Raw genomic sequence first — 25,679 nt, forward strand, 5'->3', positions numbered from 1 at the left:
TTTAAATTTTCTTGACTGGGCACAGTGGCTCATGCCTGTAATCCAGCACTCTGGGAGGCCAAAGCAAGATTGCTTAAGTTCAGGGGTTTCAGACCAGCCCAGGCAACATAGCAAGACCTCATCTCCACTGAAAAAAAAAAAAAAAAAAAAAATTAGTCAGGCAAGCTGGTGTGCACCTGTCATCCCAGCTACTCTAGAGACTGAGGTGGAAGGATCACTTGAGCCTAGGAGGTCAAAGCTACAGTGAGTCGTGATGGAACCGCTACACTCCAGCCTGCATAACAGAGCAAGACCCTGTCTCAAATAAATAAATATATTTATAAGTTTTAATATCTAATGCAGTGAATATTAATAGATATAACATAAACTAAGGTCTCTTTTAGGTCCTCAATAATTTTAAGAGGTTTTTGAGACAAAAAGGTTGAGAACGACTGTCTTGGAACTTATATTAAATGTGATTGTCTGTGACTTCTGCAACTTACCTTGCCCACACTACTGACTTTTTTGTTTTTTTAAATGAAAATAGAGACTTTTGTCTTTTTTAGTTGGCCAGCAATCTTCTAATCTCTACAACCTTTTCAAAAATTATTGAATACAATATTCCATCCCTTTTTGTGTATACTATATAATTTATCTGAACCAGCTGTTTTGAAGCTTTTTAAATTGTTAGATCCTTATTTACCATTCTTTTTCTAATTTTAGCCTTCAAAGCCTTCCTAACAATCTTCTTTTTATCTTTTAAAGATTGAAGAGTCACAGAGAAGACCAGTGCAAAACTGGCTCTGACTTAGTTTTCTTTGTCTTTGTAGTCTTCGGTATTTTATAATCTTTCAAAGCTGAGGTTCCGTCCCTTCCTTTTTTTATCGACTGCTGCTGACTACTGCTTTAAAAACCTCTCTATTCACAAAAGCAGGTAAAATCAAGAGAGGTAAATCTTTAGGTCTGACCATCCCATTCTTGAAGATCACTGTTTCATTTTCTCTCCTGTCGTAATCTATGTTGAAAGCTCATCCAAGATGGAGTCTACTTTAATTACTCTGAAATTCTCTACCTTTCTCTATTTTTGTGATTCTCAATTTTGCATTGTGTTTAGAGCTATATCTTTTTTCTTAGTTTTATTTCCATGGGATTCTCTCTTTCCTTGAATAGTTTTTAAAATCTGCTTTCCCAAAATACAGGGCAACTATCTGACATTTTCTAGCAGTATTTCCCTTTGACCTAAGGTAACAGTTTTCCCAAAGGTTCCTCCTCAATTACACATAACTGATGTGCTCTTCCTTGTTACTCAGAGTTAAGCCAGAAGGAGTTATTTCTTTTAGTGTCTCCTTTACTTTCTGAGAGTTGCTGCCAAGCAGTTTAAACTGTTTCCAGATGTTTGCCATGCTCCTAGCTGAGTGAAGCTCCCAGCCATTCTGAGAGCTGGGGCTGCCCCCTCATGACTTTTCTGGCTCCCTTAACAGGTCTCTTCTTAAAGTTCATAGATTAGATTCCCCATTACTTTCCTATCCTCACAAATCAGTGTTTTTTGTTTGCTTGGTTTTCGTTTTTTGTTTTTTGTTTTTTTTTACTCTCCCTTCTTTTAGACCTGTTTCTGCTAAAATATAATGTTGAGCCTAGAATCATCTTTTTTGCAACATGAAGTCCAATGCCTTCATGTTCACTGAGCTGGGTCACCACTTTTCATTTCTAAGTTCTCATCTAGGTGAACATCAGGACACTTCTAAGAGATAACAATGGAGCCAGGAGAAGATCTTGGAAAGAGATATATTCAAAGGAAGGAGGAAGAGCTAGTCCCAAGACCCTGTGGCAGGAACAAGCTTGAGGAGTTTAAAGGAAAAACAGATCATCTGTTGGGTAGAGCAGAGCACGATGGGTAGAGACGTGGGGGATACGGCCAGATGGACAAGTAGGGATTGGATGGCACGGGGGCACTTTTGGAAACCACAGTCATGAGTCTGCTGTTTTGTGAAGCCTCTGTGCATGAAGGACACAGATCTCAGATGAAGAAATGGTCCTATTACGAAATGAATTGATTTATTTAAAGGTCAGACCCAATGTATAGTGTACCAAATATATTGATCTGATGTGTAATCCTGCAGGTGTTAGAAGTATATTAGTCAAATGGTTGTGAACAGCTGGGATGCCGGAAGTCCTTCCATTTTAATGATTATCAGAAGACATTTAATAAAAATACAAACCTTCTTAAAGAGGAAAGAGTGTATATGTTATAAAGATAGTTAATTTCACTGCTAAGCAAAATGTAATTATAAAATGAAACCCATTAGGCAGATTACCTATGTTTTAAAACCTCTCGTCAAAAATGTCACTTCAGAACTGCATTGAGTTCTTCAGAACCAGGGCCCTCAGCAGGAGGAGAGATTGCTGATCCTTTGCTAAAGTTGTTTATGTTATCTTTATACTTGCAAAACCAGTGAGGACAACGGACTTGGACACTCACATTTCTCTCAGTGCCTATTACTTCCTGGAATCCCTCGTTCCAGTGTCAGTATGCCTTTTCAGCCCTCCCACCACCACAAAGACTGTGCAGTAGGAACATCACATGGGCCCCCATTTTCTTATTTGCCTAAATTCAGGAGATGTGGGCAAGGTACCTTGTTTCCAAATAAAAGAAGAAACCCAAAACCAAAGCCAGATTTATCATATTTCTTCATTTTTATGATCCCATCCAATCTGGAAACTTCAGCAAAGCAGTTTTTCATTGTATTAATGAGGTTATTATTTGATGTGTACCATGTCAACACACCATCTTTCCCCATAAATGTCTCTCTCTCACACCCCTTTAAAAGTAACAAACTACATCAGCCACTAATAAGAACCATCTTTGTTTCCATCAGTGTTTTGCAGTGTTTTACGTAAGTCACTTTAAGGTTTCCTTAAACTTTGAACAAACTTGAGCTCACATGGTCTAGTTGTTACTCTAAAAAACAAAAGCTGATGTTTTCAGAGAAGACAGTATCACCCCAGGGAATTTATCCCTGCAGGTAGCCACCTCTTCCTCCATTTGGCGGAGGCCAGTGTTAACCACACACCTCCAGGCGTCTTGGCAGGGCCATCCTGGTACCCAGTGTGACGGCTCTGTAATCACAAATGGGTGATGTCACAGCTGTCACACCTGCAGCTCCCTGGAACCAGCAGAGAATAACTGGACATTCATGGTCCATGATCTTGGCATTTGGAAGACAGCTCCTAGGCTCCCAACTAAAACTGGGTCACTGAGACCCTATGAATGAATGCTCTCAGTTACTCCCCATCAAGGAGTAACTGTAATCTGTTGCCAAGGATTATTAGAAAATAATCCTTCTAAATCCAAAGAAAAAAGGCATGTGACTCTCTGTGACTCCCACTCATGCTTGGAACTTGAAAGATTTAATCTCCTGCCACCCTCAAGACCAAGGTAAACACAAATTGAACGTACCATTTTAAAGCAATTGTCAGTTATAGGTTATATTGAAAACTTATTTACTACCAATTGGTGGTTAGATCTATTCCTGAAGCCCTCTTCTCATGGTTCAAAATGCCGTTCCCAGCATTCCTGCAGTGGCTGTGTTCCCCTACTGTAACTCCTGGGAGGAAGCGATAGAGAAGAACCCACACAGGGATTGCATATACTGAGGGGTCCTGTGAGTACCTCCACTTGAGTGTTTTAGCCCAACTCTACTCCCAGAGCAGAAGCTGGTGTGAAGGCAATGCAGGTGTCAAATCTATAGTAATCTCTAGTTTTTGTTGAAATCTCTTAGGTAACAGGCCTGACCAAAATCAAGAGTATGGTTACCAAACATCAGATAGTGTTTTACAGAGTACAAAATATTTAAGATTTATTCTTTTGTGGCACTTATAATAACAAATAGTTTTAACCCAGTTGTACAGATAAGTCTTGACTGAGTATGATTGATTTGTTCAAATTCACCCAATTTCTAAGTTGAACCCAGGTATTTATTTATTTATTTATTTAGAAACAGGGTCTCACTCTTATCACCCAGGCTGAAGTGCAGTGACACGATCATAGCTCACTGTCACCCTTGTATTCCTGGGCTCAAGCAATCCTCCCACCTCAGCCTCCTGAGTGAGTAGCTAGAACCACATATGCACACCACCATCCCTGACTAATTTTTTATTTATTTTCTTATGAACACTGGGTCTGGCTATGTTGCCCAGGCTGGTCTTGAACTCCTGGCCTCAAGCAATCCTCTGGCCTTGGCTTTCCAAGTCAAGAACCCAGTTCTAATACCATAAACCCAGATGCATTTGGTTGCTACATACCCATTGTTTATAACTCCTGTGCTCTTCTTCCCTAAAGTGTTAATGATTACTTTGTGTATTCCCTCCCTCAAAGTATTTGCTTTCGAAATGAGGAGCATAGGAAAAAGACAATCATAATTCCAAAAAGAGAAACTTATATTGCAATATCAGACAGGTAAGTGGGATGGTGGTATTTTTGAGCAGGGGACATTTTCCAGTTTGCCTCAAGTAGCACAAGAAAGATTGATAGGCCTGGAGAATGTTGGCAAAAAAAAAAGACATAAGAGATATCACTTATTACTCACGGCCCCATGTACCACATGCTGTGTTCCATAGGTGCTTCACATACACCATCTCTGTAGACTAAATTATTAAACTCGATTTTTTGGCTGGGCATGGTGGCTCATGCCTGTAATCCCAGCACTTTAAAGGCCAAGGTGGGTGGATCACTTGAGGCCACGAGTTCAAGACCAGCCTGGCCAACATGGGGAAACCCTGTCTCTACTAAAAATACAAAAAATAATGGGACATGGTGGCATGCACCTGTAATCCCAGCTACTCTGGAGGCTGAGGCATGAGAACCACTTGAACCTGGGAGGCGGAGGCTGCAGTGAGCAGAGATCACGCCACTGCAATCCAGCCTGAGTAATGGAGTGACACCCTGTCTCAAATACTAAATAAATAAACTCAATTTTTCATTCTTCTCACCACAGCCTCATAAAGGGCTGAGTTCTTCCCCACCCCTTAAATTTGCATGTGACTTGCATGGCCAATGGGGTGATGTGAACAGACTTCTAATGGACAGCTAAGATTTCCCTCTGTGCTTATGCCAACATCATAAGAATATGCCTTAGATGACAGACTGCCTGCATCTCTGAAACTTGAAGCAGAGCCACCCAGCCCAACCTCATTGTATGAACCTGAGTGTGGGTGGTTTGTTGTGCAGCCTTATAGGACAACTGACTGATACACTATCTTACTTAGCCCCATACCAGCCTTTTCAATTAAAGAGTAGTAACTCCATCTTTTGGGTAAGGAAAGCAAGTCTTAGAAAGGTTAAAGGATTTGTTGAAGATCACACTTCTGTAACTGGAAAGGCCCAGGACTCAAACTTTAGACCTATCTGACTCCAAGACCCGTGCTTATAATCACCACACCACTGTGCCTCCTGGTAATAAGTATGTTTGGGCATGAAAAACTGTTATATGCATAAATGATGCTAAGTCAGAAAACAAAATTGCTTCCTTCTTACCTTTTCACCTTGCAGATTGTGTAACTGAGACTCAGGTAGGCACAGTGGTTTTTCCTAAGACCGCAGAGCACATCAATGTCAGACATTATTTCTGTGGTTAAGGAATGCTTTTGATTTGATCATGTAGAAATTCCAGATTTAGCCCATGAGCTCTCCCTTGAGAATCTGAAAAGGACATCATTATAAACACCTACCTGACTATGATTCCCTATCATTACTGCCATATGACTTTATTTTTCAGTTGTAGAGTACTCAGAGAGCTTTACGGAGTCTTTCATTATACATGTAATCCATGCAGTCTTCTCAAGTGAATTAGGCAGAATATTTAAATAGGAAATGTCAATGAAATCATACAATGAGAAGCAAATGAGTGAACTTTCAAATGTGTGCCGCTCACTCCTGCTCCACTATGACCTCGATGCTCCCTGAGCTCATCATATTTTAGGTCAAACAGCGCACCCTCCAGATCACAAGCGTGTCTCCAGAACGGTGTTGGTTTCCCATAGAGTGGACCTCTCTGAACTCCTGACAGCTGAACTCATCAAATAAGGACAGCTGTGCTTTGATAGATGGGAAATTCTATGTAATGTGAAATGATATTTTCGGGGACATCTTCTTTTCCCCAGCTCTTCTCTCCCAGCAGTAGTGACCTAACTGAAAATAATCCTTCTAAATGAAAAGAGAAAAGGCATGTGGCTCTCTGTGACTCCCACTCATGCTTGGAACTTGAAAGATTTAATTTTATCTCTCATTTAGCATCATATAGAAATTGGGACAGTAAGATGGCAGCTAGAGGCTGCTTTAGTGGAACTATCAAATCCTATCCTTTTTAATGTTTTATTGTGTAATTTTAAGTGGAAGCATTATGCTGCCAACTTTATACTGATGATAAATCTATCACTTTAAAATCATTTCCAAGCAGCACATCATTATCTAATTGATTGGCTGCTACTACTGTTACCTTTAAGATTAAAGCCTGCCCAAGAAGGTACCTAAGTGTTTGCTGGAATCACTGAATCCATCACCTGTTGAGAATCTTCCTATCAGCTTTCTATTACTGTATGACAATTACCACTAAGTTAATGGCTTCAAAGAACGCATATTTATTATCACAGTTTCTCTGAGTTCAGATTCTAGGCATGGCTTAACAGGATCTTCTTGCTCAAGGTTTCACAAGGCTGCAATTAGGGGGCCAGCTGGGCTTCATTCCCATCTGGAGGCTCAAATGGGGAAGAATCCACTTCCAAGCTTATTTAGTCAGAATTCTGTGGGCAGAATTCTTTTCTTTGCAGCTGCAGAATGCGTGACAGCTTGCTTCTTCAAAGCTAGCAGGAAAGCAAGAGCTAGTCTGCTTGGGATATATATATATATATATATATATATATATATATATATATATCTCATAATGTACTCACAGAAGTGATATCCCATCAGCGTTGCCATATAATGCAAGGTAACCATGAGAGTGACATCCCATCACCTTTGCCATGTAACATAACACAGAAGGCACAGCCTGTTACCTTTGCTGTATTCTATTGGCTAGAAGCAAGCCACAGATCCTGCCTATACTCATGGAGAGGGGATAATCAAATGATCACTAGGAGGTGGGAAACATTGAGGGGTCACCCTAGGGTCTATCTACCCTGGTTCCCAATGTCATTCCCACATGCAAAATACATTCATCCAAGCCCAAGATCCCAAAATCTCATCCCATTGCAGCATCATCCCAAAGTCCAAACTCTCATCATCTAAATTGTGATTAGGTATTGATGGAGTGCTTGGGAGTCATCTATTAAATGTAGCTGCTGGGGCACAATTCCTCTCCATCCATGGACCTATGAAGCTAAAGAGACAAATTATATGCCCCCAGCCTTTCCAACATATAATGGCAGGACAGCGCAGGATAACAGGTGTAAAAATTCTGATTCAAAATGGGGGCAGGGGGAGGGCAAGCAGGCGGAAGGTAAAAAGAAATTACCGGTCCGTGGCTCTTCTGAAATCCAGCCAGGCAAATGTTAGGAGTTCTCTGATTACATTTCAAGGCTTGGGAATGGCCCTCTGTGGCTTAGGCTCCATCCTCAGGGTTCTTGGTTCTGCCCTTCTTTTTCATGAAAGGCAGCACATGTTTGCATCCTGAGTAGTTTTATCAGCATGCTTTCCAATGCTAGTAGAATGGGAAGGGTCTGAAAGCCTCCTTTATTTCATACTCTTTTTGTCCCTTTCAGGCCAAGTGGTCAGTATTCCTGATGAAACAATTTCTTAAGAACTTTGTAGAGTTTGTATGGATTCACTGCAGTTCATTCCACTAGGTGAAGCCATATCCACAGATATTTTAAAGATAAACCTCCCTATTCCTTGGCCTCCTTCTGAGATGACTGAGGGACAATGCCTATATGCTTCCTTGAGGTTTTCTGGCTCGATTAAGAAGATCTATAGGGCAAACCCTTAATTTCTTAAATGAGCCTTTCATATAGCTGCATACTTTTGTCTTCTGATCTTTCTAAGTTTCTAACAAAGAGCTGTACAGTCACACTCAGACTTTTCCCTAGTGCATGCTCTCCTGAGAGTGAATCTCTTCATTTTAGCATCTGTGCCATCTAGAGATCATCGGAATTTTTTACATTGTCAGATTCTGATTCGGTTTTTTAAGAAAAATTGTCCTCCCAATTTTCCTCTTTCTTCACACATTTTACTATAAGCAGAAAGAAGAAACCAGGGGGTTCCTTCAACACTTCTTAGAAATCTTTATACAGCCAAGTTTATCACTTTCAATTCTGCTTTCCAGATAACCTCAGGAGACTATTTCATCAAACTTTACATTACAAAAAATTCTCCTTCCTCCTTCCTTCAGTTTCCAATGAGTGTTCCTCACTTTTGAGCCTTCACCATCAGCATCCTCAAAGTCCAGATTTCTGCTCTGAGTCTGTTCATGTCATTTAGGCTTTTTCTACCATATTCCTCAAAATTCCCCCAGCCTTCACCCACCTGGTTACGAAACCCCTTCCACATTGTTATGGATTGAATTGTGTCCCTCCCAAACGTTTATGTTGAGGTGTTAACCCCCAATGTGACTTTGTTTAAAGATACAGACTTTAGAGAAGTAATTAAGGCTATGTGAGGTTCACAAGGGTAGGACCCTAATCCAATAGGACTGGTGCCTTTATTAAAAAAGGAAGAGCTCAGTCATGATGGCTCACACCTGTAATCCCAGCGCTTTGAGGGGCCAAGGCAAGAGGATCACTTGGGTCCAGCAGTTCAAGACCAGGCTGAACAACATAGCAAGACCCTGTGTGTATTTTTTAAAAATTAAAAAAGAAAAAAAAGGAGGAGGAAGAGACACCAAAGGTGCCCACCCAGAGAAAAGGCTATGTGAGGATATAGGTAAGAAGGCAGCCACCCCAGTCTGTGTTATTTTGTTATAGCAGCCCAAGCAAACTAATACTCACATTTTTAGTAGTTCCCCACTTCCAGGTATCAAAAGCTATATTAGTTTTCTATTGCTATGTAACACATTACCATAAATGTAACAGCTGAAAACAACACACATTTGTTAATATCCTTGCAGTTTCTATGGGTCAGGAGTCTGGCACAGCTTCACTGACTCCTCAGGTCTCAGGATGCTGAAATTCAGGTGTCAGCTTGGCTACATTCTCCACTGCCTTCCCATCCAGAAGCTTGACAGGGCAAGAATTCACTTCGCAAAATTCATTTCCTTGCAGCTCTGAGGGAATGGGGTACTGAGGCCAGAAAGGAGAAGAAGCCTGGTTTGTTGATGAACAGGCAACCCCATAGGCAAGCAGGCTCAGTTGTGCCAGGGATGCTCTGAGACCATGTGGAGCACACCTCACAAGTAGCCCAGCAAGGAGCAAGGAAGCTGGGACATCTACCCACCAACTCCAAGCTTTCTTGGTTGTGGGTTGCTCCCAGGAGTTAATTCCCTGACAACTCCACACTTGGTCGTGCATTCCCCAACAGCCAGAGGACACCTTGTGGTAGAGAGACTCAGGGAACCTTCAGCATGGATAGGAAATGTCTGCAGGTGGCCTCTGGGGTGGACTGAGGGGATAAACGCACGACACCGGTGGCAACTGCTATCAGTATAATATCAACTTTCATTTCCTTAACAGATGTTTATTGTGCACCTACTATGTTCTGAGAGAAAAAACAACAGTATTTGGTCTTCATCTCCATAGCGTGCACAGTCTAGTGAGGGAGAAAGAATTGTAAAGACAAATGAAAACATAATGTTATAACAGAAGTGTACATATTTTGTTATGAAAGCTTTAAGAACAAAATGACTATACTTCCTAGAAAATTTTGAGAAGATACCACTTTGGATTTTATGGAAGAGTATAATCTTATATTCATACCTAATGAATGAATACTCCTATGTAAACCAATAGTAACTTTACAAAGAGGCAATGACAATGTATTGCTTAAGAGCCCTCTGGAGCCAAACCGTCCAAGAAAAATTAAAAATCTTGATTCTTCATATTCCGGCTATATGACCTAGTGCAAGTTACTTAACCTCTGTGAGCTTCTGTTTCCTCATCTGTTAAAAGTGGATATAACAGTACTACCTCACAGGGCTGGAGTAAGGATTGAATAACTTAATACATTAAAACATTAGCAGTCAAGAAATAAAAAATGAATCAAAGCAAATGGTCATATGTACAAAGTATAATGAAAATTCCCTTTTTAAAGAGGAGAACAATATTTTGAGTTTTTCTCTCTCAATTAATAAAACAAAAAACGTACATGTCTGTCGTCATCATTTTAGGAATACTGTTTGGAATAATTTATATGTTACTCTCTAAACCATACAAGTGTGAGTTCTTAGAGTTCTTATAAATTTGAATGGAAAGGCCAGGCGCAATGGCTCATGCTTGTAATCCCAGCCCTTTGGGAGGCATGAGGCAGGAGGATCACTTGAGGTCAGGGGTTCGAGACCAGCCGGGCCAACATGGTGAAACCCTGTCTCTACTAAATTTACAAAAACTACCCAGGGGTGGTGGCGAGCACCTGCAATCCCAGCTACTTGGGAGACTGAGGCAGGAGAATCACTTGAACCTGGGAGGCAGAGGTTGCAGTAAGCAGAGATTGTGCCACTGCACTCCAGCCTGAGTGAAAGAGCGAGACTCCATTTAAAAAAAAAAGAAAAGAAAAAGAAAAAACATTGAATGGAAAAATACCCCAGATCTCTTTCACTCGTGGGTGCATTCAAGTGTGAAGTTTCTAAGGGCAGGCTTCCAGTGCTATCTTTCCCCCGAAACCTGCAGGCTGCTGCAGTGCTGCAGGCCATTGCTCCCACCTAGGAGCAGGAGGCAGAGCAATGACTGCTTGCAGCAGCATCTGACATCAGCAGCCCTCACCTCCCGCCTCATGGGTCAGCAGCATCTTTGCATGTGAGTTGTGAGGCTGGAAACCTCATTGGCTGGAAACCACAAGCCAAGTTCACTTTCTGAAGTCTGTAGGTGTGGGGAAAAGGAGCACTTTTTAAACAACACTAAGGAGAGGTGCATGAGGAAATAGCTTTCTTCAAATCTCCATGTCCTAAAGCCAGATCTCACTTAGGTTAGAGCAGAAAGCTGGAGAAACAGCTGAATGTGATAAACCTTCTCTAGAAATGAAACCCTGTGGTATGTTTAGCAGATATTTTTATCTATAGAAGAAAATGTGCTTCCTTTGAGAGTTATTTCTAAAAACCTTTCATTTTTATGTTTTCACCACTTGAGAGCACTAAGTATTCATCATAGGCAGCTTAGCAAAATTAGAAAACTACGGAGAAAAAATAAAGACCGGTCATTTTTTTTGAATTTTGAATTTTGATGTATTTCTTGCACCATTTTAACACAGACACATGTGCGTACACATACATGGAAGAATGAGATTGTTGACTATATTTACGCAGTTTTGATTTCATTTTTTCACCAAATTTCAGGGGTTACCAAAGTTTCTTGGTTCTCAGTAACTTGTCACAGCACCTCCTAGAAAAATAAATAAATAAAAATAAAAGCCATTCCATTTATTAGGTAATTCAGTCCAAACTGTATGTCATAACAACAAATACATGTAAATTGCAATTTGTAAAATACTTATATTTCATTCTGAAACACGTGTGAAATGTGCAGGCCTGCTGGACACTGCCTCACTTCTCCAACCTAGGAACCAGGCTGGATACCACACCCTCACCCTCATTTCCTGTTCCACATTGATTTTCACACAGGACTTTCTGTTTGTTTTAGGTCATGGCAACTGCCAGATACACCACTTTACATTCGATGTCATCAAAATACATGTAGTATAATCTAATGTTGAAAGATGCACTAGTAATTTAGAAGGTATCTGACAAGTTAAATGTTGTTTCCTTCAAAATTTTAAAATAGTCTGCCACACCATTGTGAGTTTGCTTCAGTTCCCTGGGTTACCTTGGCATATAGTTTGGGAACTACGAACTTAGTCTCATTACACTGACTGCAAGATTATTTTTATTATTTTTTTTTCTCTTTCTGTTTTTGTTTGTTTGGGGTTTGCAATATTATTTTTAGTGGCCACATTAGAATTCTACAGATGTGTCATAATTTTAAAACCCTCTTATGGTTGGAAATTTATGTTGATTGTTAGTTTATTTTTTATTGATAATTTCATTGTCTTCAAATGGGTAAGAAACTCCATTCTTTTATGTAAAGGTAGAGTCTTTGAATCCACAATTACTACCCATAGTTATTTGGCCTATTTATATTCTTACCTTGCAGTTTCAGAGCCCAGTTAGCCCAATTAGCTGGTGGCACCTGCAGTCTTGAATGCTATGATTATCCACCTTCTAAATCCTATGATCTTCATGGTTTTGTCACTGATTTGATTTGGGGAACAATGAGCCTAAAACAGGAAACTACTTTTTAACCCATCAGCTGTGCTTCAGATTTTCAAGTTAATGAATAAAAATAAAGCCAAGGAATTGACAAGCCTATAAATTGTCAGCAACCAGAGAGAAATTAAACCTAGGAGAACACAGGGAAGAAATGAAGACAGAGCCAGACACAGTGGCATGTACCTGTAGTTCCAGCTACTGGGGAGTCTAAAGCAGGAGGATCATTTGAGCTCAGGAGTTCAAGGCTACAGTGAGCTAGCATGGTGCCTGTGAATAGCCACCGTACTCCAGCCTGAGAAACATAGAAAGACCCTGTCCCTAAGAAAAAGAAAAGCAAAATATATGAAGACAAATAAAAATCATTGTGAAATTCAAAAAAAGTCTTACTTTTGGTAACTTCATACCAAAAACCTGGGCACAGCACTGTGTCCTACACCATCCGTGGGTACGGTGCAGCGAGGGAAGATGTCAGGGGAATACCCAGGACGGTGCATAGCTTCTTGGCACAGTGTTGTAGAGTGGTTCATATTTGAAATTAGCTCTTCAATTAAGGGTAGATCCTCGATGGATTATTATTCCATTAGCTTTAAGCTAGCACGAATCAAGTCAAATGAGAGGGCATCGGGGGAGAGAGTGAGAACATCAGGATAAAGGAGTTCTCATCAAATATAAGGAGATGGTGTTGAAGCTAGAGCTTATGAAGGTGGTGGAGGTCATTGATGGTGGGGGAAGAAGTGGTTTGGAGGTGATGGAGGTGGTTGAAGGTTGTGGAAGTGGTGGTGGAAGCTGTGGAGACAGTGATGTCAGTGGAGATGGTTGGTGGATGTGGTGGTGGCAGTGGTGGTAGTGGTAGTAATAATACTTTTTTAACCTTCATGAAAGGCTACTTGTAGATGTAAATGGCCCACATCTATTTTATGCCCAGTTATAAAGTTCTGTTGCCCACAAACCAATGTGAAGAATCCTTATGGAATTGCTTATAACAGATTCATTGTTTGTTTGTTTGTTTGTTTGCTTCTGTGAGATGCGAACTCACTTTAGGATACAGGACTGGGGCTCATAGTTAGTGACATATTTGAATACATATTACCTCATTTAAGCCCCTGTGAGGTAGGTATTATCCTTATTTTACAGACTGGGTGATCTGAGGCTCAGAGAACCCAAAGGACTCACCAGTAGTCACACAACTGTCAAATGGCAGAGCTGAGGCATGCTCCACCCAGCTCAGGAGACTCCAGAGCCAGGGCCTTGCCACAAAGCACAAAGTTGTGTTTGAGATGGCTGTGAGTTGTCAAGGGTATAATGGGAACACTAGCACATTATAAGAGAGAGAGGTAAGGAGAAAACATGAACCTTAATTTCAAGAAAACAGATAAGTTGGAAGAAATTCAGTTGCCTTTATCTCTATAATATTTCTACCCCATCCTGGACATGGCATAAAAATCTTCCTAGAAGCAACTTCCAAGTGTTCAAATTCTACTGTTTTCTAAGGTACTCACCATATCAATACCTTTGTTAGGTATTCAACGTTCAATTTGTTCAGCATTTTTGAATACCCAGCATGGGCTAGGCATGATGTCAGTGTTTGCTGGGGTGTGAAATTGAGTATGTCAGTGACTGAGATATTGATAACCAGGAGAGGCTAAAATTTCTATAGGACTGGACAAAAGTTGCATTTTCTGATACATTTCTCCTATGCCTTACTTATTTTTATACCAAAAACTGTTTCTGCCAAATTTTGAGAGAAATATGTTTAAGTCTCTCTCTAGAATTGTGATTTTTCCTATGTTTTTCTTACAGTATTTTATTGTCTAATATTGGGCTTCATATTCAGCATTGGATTAAAATTGTCTTGACTACAAGACATACCATGACCCTAAAGTGAAATTGCTGGATCATAAAGCATTTGTACCATTGAATTTAGTAAGTACTGACAGATGGCTCTCCAGAATGACGGTACCAGTATACTCCCCATCAGTAAAGCACAAGGTTGCACATCTTACATCTTCACCATGCCCTGGTATTATACACTGAATATTTGCAGGTCTAAGGAGGATTTCATTGTGGTTTTTATTTCCTTTCTCTTTTCACTATTGTGTTTGAGCATCTCTTCATATCTTGTTAACTGTTGGACCATTCATTTGGTGAATTGCCTATTCAAATCCTTTGTCAACTTTCCTGTTGTTTTGCAAGAATTCTTTCATTAGTAAGAGTTTCTTTAATCATTTCACTTTAAGTGCCCCCTTGTCTTATACTTTCAAACCTGATTTCTTTTTGTTTCTATCTATCTTAGTCTAATACTGTACTTTTATTTGGGTATCTGTAAGTATTTTCTTATAAACAGCATATTGTTGTTTAGTTTTATGTTGTTTTGTCTTTATTCAATCTGACAGTTATTGGAATAATTTGGTACATTTATATTTAGTATCATAACTCATCCATTTGATTTCATTTCTTCCATATTAATGCTTTATTTAATGTACATTTTTATTTTTTCCTCTTCCTTATTTCTTGCTGATTTGATCATGTTGCTTTTCATTCTGTTCTTCTCCTTTATTAACTTGGAGTTTCCACTTTTCCATTCCACTAATGGATTCTCCCCTTTCTGTGCTCTTATGATCAGATACTTTCCTTTTTTACTATATTTTTAAACAAACTCCCAACTAACTCCCCCAATAATATTAACTTATCTCTCCCCACAAAATGCAATATGTCCTCCCTATTTCTGATTCCAATAAGATGAGACAATTAGAAAAATGTCATCCATTCGTCTTCTTCCCTTTCTCCACTCCTTGTGACAAACAGACTTTGAAAAACTTTTATTTCCCTCCCTCCTAGATGTTGATGAACTCATTTTATACGTACAGCACTAAACTATTATTAGAATTTTCTGTACATTATGTTTTAAGAGCCCTTATTTAGCAGTTTTATAATGCATCATTCCTAGACAGTCTTACTTATCCACTCAGAATTAATTCAATAAAGAGAGGGAGAAACAGAGAGAGAGAGAAACAGACTGAGTGCACACCAGATGTGTTGCTTAACACAGCTGTCCCCAACCTTTCTGGCACCAGGGACCGGTTTTGTGGAAGACAGTTTTTCCACAGACAGGGGTGGGGATGGTTTCAGGATGGAAGTGTTCCACCTCAGATAATCAGGCATTAGAGTCTCATAAGGAGCGCACAACCTAGATCCCTCACATGATTGGTTCACCATAGGGTTTGCAACCCTATGAGAATCTAATGTTGCTGCTGATCTGACAAGAGGCAGAGCTCAGCTGGTAATGCCCACCCGCCTGCCACTCACCTCCTGCTGTGCGCCCTGCTTCCCAACAGTCAGCAGGCACTCCAGGTATGAGTCTGCGACCCAGGGGTTGGACATCCCTGAATTAACAGGTGTTCCCCTCCACCTCATATTTACTTCATCTTGAGGTCAATGTCTAGATTAGCACTATTCCGTAGAACTTTCTGTGATAATGTAAATGTCCACTAGGGTAGCCACCAGACACATGGAGATATGGAGCTCTGGAAATATGATGAGGATGACTCAGAATTGAATTTTTGATTTGATTTGATTTTAATTTAAATAGTCACATCTGTCTAGTGGGTACCACATTGAAAGGGAAGATCTAGATCATCTGTTATTTGGATATAGTCTTCACTGGCATTACCTCTAAAATGGTTAGAGATAATTGTAATATATGATCATGATTTGCTTTCTTAAGTCTAACATATAATCATGTATATATTTCTTTTGGTTTTGCTGATAAGTGAATATATTGTGGTTGAGTATAGGTTTCTCAGTCCTTTCCTCTCAGGTAGGGCTTCCCAGAAGAAGAACCTCAGACCGGGGTTCCTCTACAAGGGACTTACTGAGGGAGATGTCTCAGGAGGCACCCATGACAGAGTAAGGTAGGCAGGACAGTGCCGAAGAATATTATGGACGGAGCTGTGATTTCAGTTCCAGTCTAACCTGAGCCTGAGACCATGGGAGCTCTGGAGTATCAATGGCACCATGGGGTTGTCTCACCTGGAGATAGCAATTCTGACTTTTATTACCATTTTTCAATAAGTCATTGGCTGAGACCACCCCCAAAGAAGGGCATAACACCCCAGGCCCTGTGCATGAGGCTGTGAGCACTTTCTGGATAACTGTGGGCCATTCTCAGGAGGCGTGGCCTGCCATTGCCCGTCAGCCACCACACTCAGACCTAAGTCAACTGCAGGACTGTACTTACTCAAACTTCAGGTTTTTAGATAATAAGCCCATTAGTATTCTCATTCTTTCTTGGAAGTATATAACAGTTTTTTTCATTCTTAAGAATTAAAGAATTTTCTAGGATATGCCTATGTAAGTATTTTTTATTTTTTTTCAAATCGGCCCATTAATATTCTCTCTTTCCTGGAAATATGTAAGAGACTGTTTTTATTCTAAGAGTGAAAAATTTTTCAGGATATGCCTAGGTGTGTCTTTTTTTTTTTTTTAAATCAGTCCTGCCCTGAACCTAATGACATTTTTTTAAACTGCCTATTCAGGTCCTTAGCTCAGGGAAATTATCGTCCATTATTTGTTAAATTATGCCCGCCATCTGTTCCTTTTTATTCTTCTGACACTTCCTTATTTTGCATGTTAAGTCTCTTTTTCCCCTGTGACTTTCCTTTCTTTGTATTTTTGCATAGGTTTTGAGACATCTCTTCTACTTGTCAGTCTCAACCTCATGTCTCAGCAGTGACCATCTTCTCCTTCAATCCATGCTTTGAATTGCCTACTTCCAGACATTCTCTTTTGTGTCATGCTTGAATCAACAGAGATGCTCTTGTTGCTTTTTACATTCAAGTTGTCATCTGTCTCTTCCAGTAGCTCTGTTTTGTTGGGCATGGTTTAATCTGTTCTGAGCCATTGTCCTCTCTCTCTCTCTCTCTCTCTCTCTCTCTCTCTCTCTCTCTCTCTGGGTGCTGGATATCTTTGGTTATAATATATTAATATACATTTTTTCTGGCTACTTTCTTTCTCTGTGTGGTAGTAGTCCCATGATTAGAGGAAGACAAAGTGGAAACTACACCTGGGGACTGATGGCATGATGCAGGCAGACTGTCAATTCCCCATTGAGATGCATGGAGGAAGTCCCTCTTTTCCTCCACCATCTCTCAGACTCTCCCAGCCTCCAGGGCAGCGACTCTGTATAGCTTCTAAGCACCACCTCTGCAGAGCTGGGAAATCCATGCTGCCATAGTTCACGGTCTTGGGTCCCCACATCACTGTGAGCCATGTTCTTCCCAGGACCTGAGCCTGCTGTCCACCCATGTGCACCTCTTCCCCATCCAGGTGGAAGCAAGCCCACAAGCTCTCTCTGTTGAGATGTCCTCAGCACCCAAGCCTTGTTGATCCAACTGCCCATCAGCCCCAGATGGCATTTGTTCAAAAGAAGTGGACACCCTGGAGTTGAACATGGAGGAGAGGGAGAATTGTGTAGGTCATCATGGTCCCAGAATCCTCCTGCTTTCTGCAACCATTCTGAAGAGATATGAATTCAAATGTTCATTCTTCCCTTTCAGGATCTTTGTTTCAACAAATGCCAGCCACATACCAAGCCCAGTGCTGAGGACACAGCATTGAATAAATCGGGGATGAGTCCTTCCTTCCAGGAATGTTTACTCCAAAGGGGAAATAATTATCCATGTGATCTAGTTCTAATTGCAGAGTGTTATGAATGGGCAAACAAAGGCTGTGGTGGAAGGGCAGTGTTGCTGATTCATATTTCTGCCCTCACTTCCTGTACCCCCCCTTGTTACAACAGAACTTCCTGCCATGTTATCTGTACAATAAAGGTGTCCATTTCATTCCATGTCATCCTTGGACAATGTTTAACAAGTTGCATGTGAAGAAAGGTGGCTGAGATGATGGAGAATCTAGAATTCAGGTGATCCGATGATTGGCTGAGAGCACTGATGACTGGCTGAAAGCCCTGGTGGTCTTCTGTCAAAGAATCAAGGGAGGGAAGTAAACAATAGATTTCTTCAAACACTGAATGACTGTCCCATAAGAGGGGAGTTTAGTAACCTCTAGGAATCCCCTGGAAAGAAAAATAGGAAGAGGTAAGTTGAGGCAGCACAGAGAGACTCCAGTACTTCACCTCAATAGGGCAAGACTTGGAAATGTGTTCTCCAGCAACACAAGGGGCTGCCTCGGAAAGGTGAGCTCCTCATCTTTAGGAACATTCAAATATTGATCCAACGGCACCCGTAAAAGGGACCTGAACACAGCAGACAGGGCAGGAGAAAAAGCCAGGAAGAACTGGGAGTTGAGAAGTTTGTTAGGGATTTGGTGTCTGAGAAATGAGAGTATTGGGCAATGAAAAAGGGTAAGAGAAGTGTGGCCAGGATTGCCAAGTGTGTCTCCTTCAGAGAGAAGTGTGGAAGGAGTAGAATTGTTTTTCAGTTTTATCTTGCCATGCCCTAGATAATAACTAAGTTTCCTAAAATCAAAAACAGCCATGGTTTTTTTCTTCCAAACTTTCTTTGTTTCTATTTTCTCTGGTTTACCTGAAGTAAAACAACAGTAAACAATAGGATCTGGCCAGGCACGGTGGCTCACACCTGTAATCCCAGCACTTTGGAAGGCTGAAGCAGGCAGGTCATTTGAGCTCAGGAGTTCCAGACCAGGCTAGGCAACAAGGAGAAATCCTGTTTCTACTAAAAATACAAAAATTATCCAAGTGTAGTGATATACACCTGTAGTCTCAGCTACTCAGGAGGCTGAGGTGGGAGGATCACTTGAGCCAGGGAGGTCAAGGCTTCCGTGAGCCATAATCCGATCACTGCACACCAGCCTGGGTGACAGTGAGATAAAAAAAAAAAGAGAGAAAGGAAGGAAAGAAGGAAAGAAGGAAAGAAGGAAAGAAAGAAAGAAAGAAAGAAAGAAAGAAAGAAAGAAAGAAAGAAAGAAAGAAAAAAGAAAGAAAGAAAGAAAGAAAGAAAGAAAGAAAGAAAGAAAGAAAGAAAGAAAGAAAGAAAGAAAGAAAGAAAGAAAGGAAGGAAGGAAGGAGAGAAAAGAATCTGAGAGAAGCCATTTTCTACCTTCCTTTCTTCCTCTTAAAACCTCCAGTCCTGAAACATATGATATGTTATGAAAATATCGATTCATCTAAGCTTTTCCTTAAGTTGCTTGTACTTATAGAACTGTACCTGTCACCGTGCTCAATAAATATTTGATGATTGAATTAAAATAAGTTCCAGCTGGGCGCAGTGGCTCACGCCTGTAATCCAAGCACTTTGGGAGGCCAAGATGGGTGGATCACGAGGTCAGTTCAAGACCAGCCTGGACAACATGGTGAAACCCCGCCTCTACTAAAAATACAAAAAATTAACTGGGCGTGGTGGCACATGCCTGTAATCCCAGCTACTCAGGAGGCTGCAGCAGGAGAATTGCTTGAACTCGGGAATCAGAGGTTGCAGTGAGCCAAGATTGCGCCATTACACTCCAGCCTGGGTGACAGAGCTGTCTCAAAAAAAAAAAAAAAAAAAAAAGGTTCCAGCTTCCAGCCCATAATAGTCTGTCTTCTGTATCAACATATGTCTCAGCAATAACACTGGGCAGGGGATCTTAACAGAAAACTCTGTAGCCACGTGGAGTGGAGCTATGTTTTATCAATTTGATTATAATTTTGTGGGCTGATAAAACTTAGGGGGTACCTGATTTTTTGGAGTTATGTAGTATTTACTGTATCTTCTTCTGGCACTTCCTAGAGCTGTTCCTTTTCCCTTGATAGTATCGCCCCACTCTGTATGTTCCTTGGAGTATGCTGTCATCTAGTTGCGTAAGAGCCACATTACAAGCCTATTTGTCACATACTTACATAATGTTTATTTTTCCTTATACTAATATTAGCTCCACTGAATGTTAATTCATTGTAGCATTTCTTTTGATAGGTTCGACCTTTTCTTCTGAGATGTATCTTCAATTTCAGGACACAATTTAGAGGCTTAAAGGTATCTTTGATGCTTTGACAACAAACCTCATGTAAACTTTCACTTTTTTTACTTTTCATGCTTTGGTAGAAAAGCTGTTCAGATAAGAATGGGGATTCTTGGGTGTCATCCCTGCAAATTGAGTAAATCTCTCAGTTTCAGTTTTCTCATATTATTACAATTAAGCGCTTAACTGTGCTAGCTGTTTCCAATGTCATCACATTAACCAACTGGTATAAAAATAAAATCGTCTGGGAAGAATTACTTACAGTACAAATCTGGGGCCCAATCCCCAGAGTTTTGACTCACTGTCTTTGAGAACCACGGGGCTAACTCGTTTCTTTCCACTGAGTGAAGTTTTAAATGGCTAAAGCAGCCTGGCTTTGTCAAGAAAAGTACACGGGCGCCACCTAGTGTCCTTGAAAAGTTCGTACAGCTCACTCATCGGATGTATTCAAGCTTTAACTTGTCAGGGTTACCAGTTATAAATGCAATCGAATTTGCATTTTAATTAGTGAAGTCGATTATGTATTGAGATAAACAAATGTTGTGCCATCGACTCATTTGGAATAATTAGTTAGATCTCACTTTTGATTTATGACTTGGCATTTTTCTGGACTCAGTTATGCCTCAGGCTTATTCTGTCTGAATCACACACAATTGCAATAGTCCAGCTTTTTGCAATTATTTATATTTTTGTACAACTCCAGAAACACAAAAGTGAAAGAATAAACAAAAAGACTTTCCCAGAAGAAAACGGCAATTTCTAATATCTTCCTATGCCTATTGGCATCATGGGACAGACTGCCAAAGAATTCAACCACATTCCATCCACCACCCACCCCTGGACTTCTATCCTTAGACTCTCACTGCCCCCAGAATAGGGAAGGTTATCAGGCCCCCTAAGGAAGGAGGCATGCTTTGCTTGGGTCTTCGGGCCTTGTCTGGGCACTGCACCCCAGTGTATTATCACCTGCTGTGCCATAGAGCCCCACATCCCACAGTGCAAGCCACAGGCTAGCAGCAGCAGCATCCCCTGAGAGCTTGTTAGATGTGGAATCTCTGTCCCCAGCCCAGCCCTGAAGGATGAGAATCTATTTTAGCAAGATGCCCCGGGGATGTGTGCAGGTGTTAAAGTTTGAGAAAACCTATCATAGAGAACACAAAGGCTTTAGCCAAAGAGAATGCCGATTCCCTTCCCAACGTGCTACTTGTCTTTGCTGTGTTTCCAGCAGCATAAAATAGTCTGGAAGGATGAACATCGGGCACATCTGGCATTGACATTAGAATCTGCTACTTGCTACTGACGTAATTTGAGCAAGCACCTCAAACTCTCTGTGCTTCCAGTTCCTCATCTGTAATATGGGAACTGTCCTTTTTAATGTGGGAAATTGTTGTAGGCTAACATGTGTACTGTATTTGACATAATGCCTGGTTCATAGTGATAAATATTAATTTCATTTCTACCCACCCCCTGCTTCCAGGTAGAAGTACAATGGAGTATAGTTTCAACATTGCTTTATTTTAAAAATTAGCCACAGTGTCTTTGACATGCTTCCCATCAGAGGTGGTGTCTACCTTCCCTCCCCTTGACTTGGGACTGGCTCATGATTCTCTTGTAACCAAAAGAATGGGGAAGAAGTTACTCTGAGGCTTCTCAGCACTAGAAAAGGAAAGGTCGTGCAGCTTTCACCCAGTTTTCTTGGGTTGTTTGCTGTAGGGGAAGCATGCAGCACTGAGAAAACTGCCATGCTGGAGAGGCCTCATGTGGTATTCCAGCAGACCGCTTAGCTGTGCTGTGCCCCCAGGCAAGAGTCACCGTTCACTGCCAGCCCACATGAGCGAGCATCATGGATGTCCAGCCCTTGTGCCCTCAGGTGGCTGCAGCCCCAGCCAACATCTGACTGCAGTGACTGACAACTGCCCAGCAAATGCCCTTCCAAAATTCCTGACCCACATGATTAAGCAAAATCAAAGACTTGTTTGGGGGTGACTTATTATGCAACAACAGTAACTGAAACACACTTTGGTTGGTTGTTTTTGTTACTGTTTTTACTCCTTCAACAAAGAACTTATTCTAAGTCAAGATTCGACAAACTGTAGCCCTCTGGCCAAATCTAGCCTACATCTGTTTTAGGTTATTGTGAATTTTCTTTAATAGACTTTGTTTTTCAGAGCAGTTTTAGGTTCACTGCAAAATTAAGTGGAAGGTACAGAGATTTCCATATGCCACCTGCCCCTACACATTCACAGCCTCCCTCATGATCAACATCCTCTACCAGAGTGGCACGTTTGTTATAGTCAAAGAACCTCCATGGACACGTCATTATCACTCAAAGTCCATAGTTCACATCAGGGTTCACTTTTCATTTGCACATTCTATGGGTTTTGACAAATGTCTGACCTGTATCTACCATTGTCGTATCATAAGGAATAGTTTCACTGCCCTAAAAAAATCCTCTGTGCTCTACCTGTTCATCCCTCCCACACCCTAACCCCGGACAACCACTAATCCTTTTATCGTCTCCTTAGTTTTACCTTTTCCCATGAGTCCCATCATTGGAATCATGCATTATGTAGCTTTTCTCAGATTGGCTTCTTTTACTTAGTAATATGCATTTGTTTCCTTCATATCTTTTCATGGCTCGGTAGCACATTTGTATGTATGTTAATACATTGCTGCTACAATTATTTTGAACAAATTGATCTGTTACATTAAGAATAACAAGCTAAAAGTTTCATTTTACCTTCACTTATTTCTTCTCTGGTGTTCTTTCTTTTGTTATGTAGATATGAGCTTCTGACATATAACCATTTTTATTGCCTTAAAGAACTTCTTTTAACATTGAGTAAGGCAGGTCTGCTGGCAACAAATTCCCTGAAGTTTTGTTTGTCTGAGAAAGCCTTTAAGTCTCCTTTATTTTTGGAGGATAATGTCACAGAGTAGAGAATGCTAGATTGGTGGAGTTTTTTCCTCAACACTTTCACTATTTCACTCGACTGTCTTCTTGCTTGCATGGTTTCCGTGAGGTCAGATGAAATTCTTCCCTCCGTTCCTCTAAGGAGGTAAGGAGTTTTTCTCCTTTGGCATTTTTTGGGGTTTTTTTCCTTATCTGATTTTTCTGTAGTTTGAAAATGATATGGCTGGGCTTAATTTTGACATTTATCATGGTTGGTGTTCTGTGAGCCTCCTGGATCTGTGGTTCGGTGTCTGATTTTCAGTCATTATTGTTTCCAACATTCCATATGTTCCTTTCTCTCTGTCTTCTCCTTTTGGTATTCCTATTAAACATACACCTTTTATAATTATCCCATAGTCCTTGGATATTCTGTGCCTTTTTCATTCAGCATTTTTTTCCCTTTGCTTTTCAGTTTTGGATGCTTCTACTGAGATATCCTCAACCTCAGACAGTCTTTCTTTCCTCAGCTGTGCCAACCCTACTAGTGAGCCTGTCAGAAGCATCCTTCATTTCTGTTAGTGTTTTTGATCTCTCGCATCTCTTTTATTCTTTCTTAGAACTTTGATCTCTCTGTTTACATTGCCCATCTGTTCTTGCTTACTGTCCACTTTATCCATAAGAGCCCTTAGTACATGAATCATAGTTATTTTAAATTCCCAGTCTCATAGTTCCAACATCCCTGTCATAGCTGAGTCTGGTTTTGACATTTGCTCTTTTCAGACTGTGGTCTTTACCTTTTTGTATGCCTCATGATTGTTTGTTGATAGCCAGATGTGATGCACTGAGTCAGAAACGGTGGCAAATAGGCCTTTGGTAAGGTGTGGGGAACGAAGGGTTCCATAGCCCTGTGATTAACACTCAGTCTGTAGACCTGTGATTAGGACCCAGTCTGTCTTGAGCCTGTGCCTGGACTGTGAGCTTCAGCTTCTCAGTTTTTCCCTGAGGTGGAACAGGGTGGCTAGAGGGGAAATGGAGTTGGGTTTTTCTTTTCCTCCAGGTTCATTAGGCTCTGCAAAAAAATTTTAAAACCAACAGTTTGGGCTCTGATAAAATGATTTCTCTTGAGGGAAGGCCTTGTTAAGAACTAAATGCTATGGCATATTTTTAGGTGGTTTCTTTTTCCCTCCTCTTGCCAGAAGAATGAATAGATTTTTCTCTGATAGTCACTGTGAGAGCCTGGTTAAGCTCCTGGAGATAAAACTCACAAAAGGGTGGCTGCCCCCTCAGACTGGGCCCTCCTGGAGATTTTAACTCTCAGATATGTGCACACTGAGCTCCCAGCAACTCCTCAATCCCAGTTCAGATTTCCCACCCAGTACTGGTTCCCATGGATGGTTCTGCCTGTGGGTTTCTGCTCTGGTAAGTTGTGATCTTCTGTATCTTCCTGTCTGCCTTTCCAGATTTGGAGGAGCAGTTTGTCCTGTGGCCTTACTTCTCTGACAGAACTAAGAAGATTCTTGAAATGTTCTGTTTAGTTTTTAAATTATTGTTAGGATGGAATGACAACCTCCAAGCTTCCTACGTGTCACTAGAAAATGGAAGTCCCATCCATTTTTGTCAATAAAGTTTTATTGGAACACAACCACACTCATTCGTTTCTACATTTTCTATGGCCGCTTCTGTGCTGTGGCAGAGTAGCTGAGTAGTCGCCACAGAGACTTGATGGCCCACAAAGCCTAAAACATTAGCTCTTCGGACTTTTGTAGATAATTTTTCCTCACATCTGTTCTAGGTAATAGGGATTGATTTATATGTAAAATAAAGTCTGTTTTTAATAGATTGTATAGTCTAGTGAGGGGGACGATACAGTAAAAACTAATAAACATCAGGTGGTAATAAATGTCATGAGGAAACTAGAAAAAAGGAGAAAAAGTGACAGGGTAATAGGGTGGTCTAAGAAGACAAAGTAACGTTTCAGCAGAGATGCTGAATGGGTCAGAGATGAGAATGGGTCGAGAGAGTGCCTCTGGGGGTAGCTGGGTGATATGGTTTGGATCTTTGTAACCTGCTCAAATCTCATGTTGCATTGTAATCACTCATGTTGGAGCCTGGGCCTGGTGGGAGGTGATTGGATCATGGGGGTGGATTTTTCATGAACAGTTTAGCCCCATCCCTCTTGGTACTATCCTCATGGTAATGAGTGAGTTCTTGCAAGATCTGGTTGTTTACAAATGTGCGGCCCCTCCCCACTCTCTCTCTTGCTCCTGCTCTGGCCGTGTGACGTGCCTGTTTCCTCTTTGCCTTCTGCTGTGATTGTACATTTCCTGAGGCTTCCCCAGAAGCTGAGCAGATGCCCACACTCATGCTCCCTGTACAGCCTGCAGAACCTTGAGCCACTTAAGCCTCTTGTCTTTATAAATTACCCAGTC

At 40.9% G+C, this 25,679-nt stretch overlaps 1 protein-coding gene and 1 long non-coding RNA gene across 5 annotated transcripts in view; both read left to right on the forward strand.

The window, feature by feature from the left end:
* Positions 1 to 25,679, forward strand: part of PAK5 (p21 (RAC1) activated kinase 5) — a 302,646-nt gene that overhangs the window by 200,731 nt on the left and 76,236 nt on the right. The window lies entirely within an intron of this gene.
* LOC141407899 (uncharacterized) lies at positions 17,717 to 18,124 on the forward strand. The gene is made up of 2 exons (XR_012419163.1): positions 17,717 to 17,852; positions 17,939 to 18,124. It is a non-coding gene; the product is annotated as an uncharacterized lncRNA (long non-coding RNA).

Source organism: Macaca fascicularis, chromosome 10, assembly GCF_037993035.2.
Source record: "Macaca fascicularis isolate 582-1 chromosome 10, T2T-MFA8v1.1".
Classification (NCBI taxonomy): Eukaryota; Metazoa; Chordata; class Mammalia; order Primates; family Cercopithecidae; genus Macaca; species Macaca fascicularis.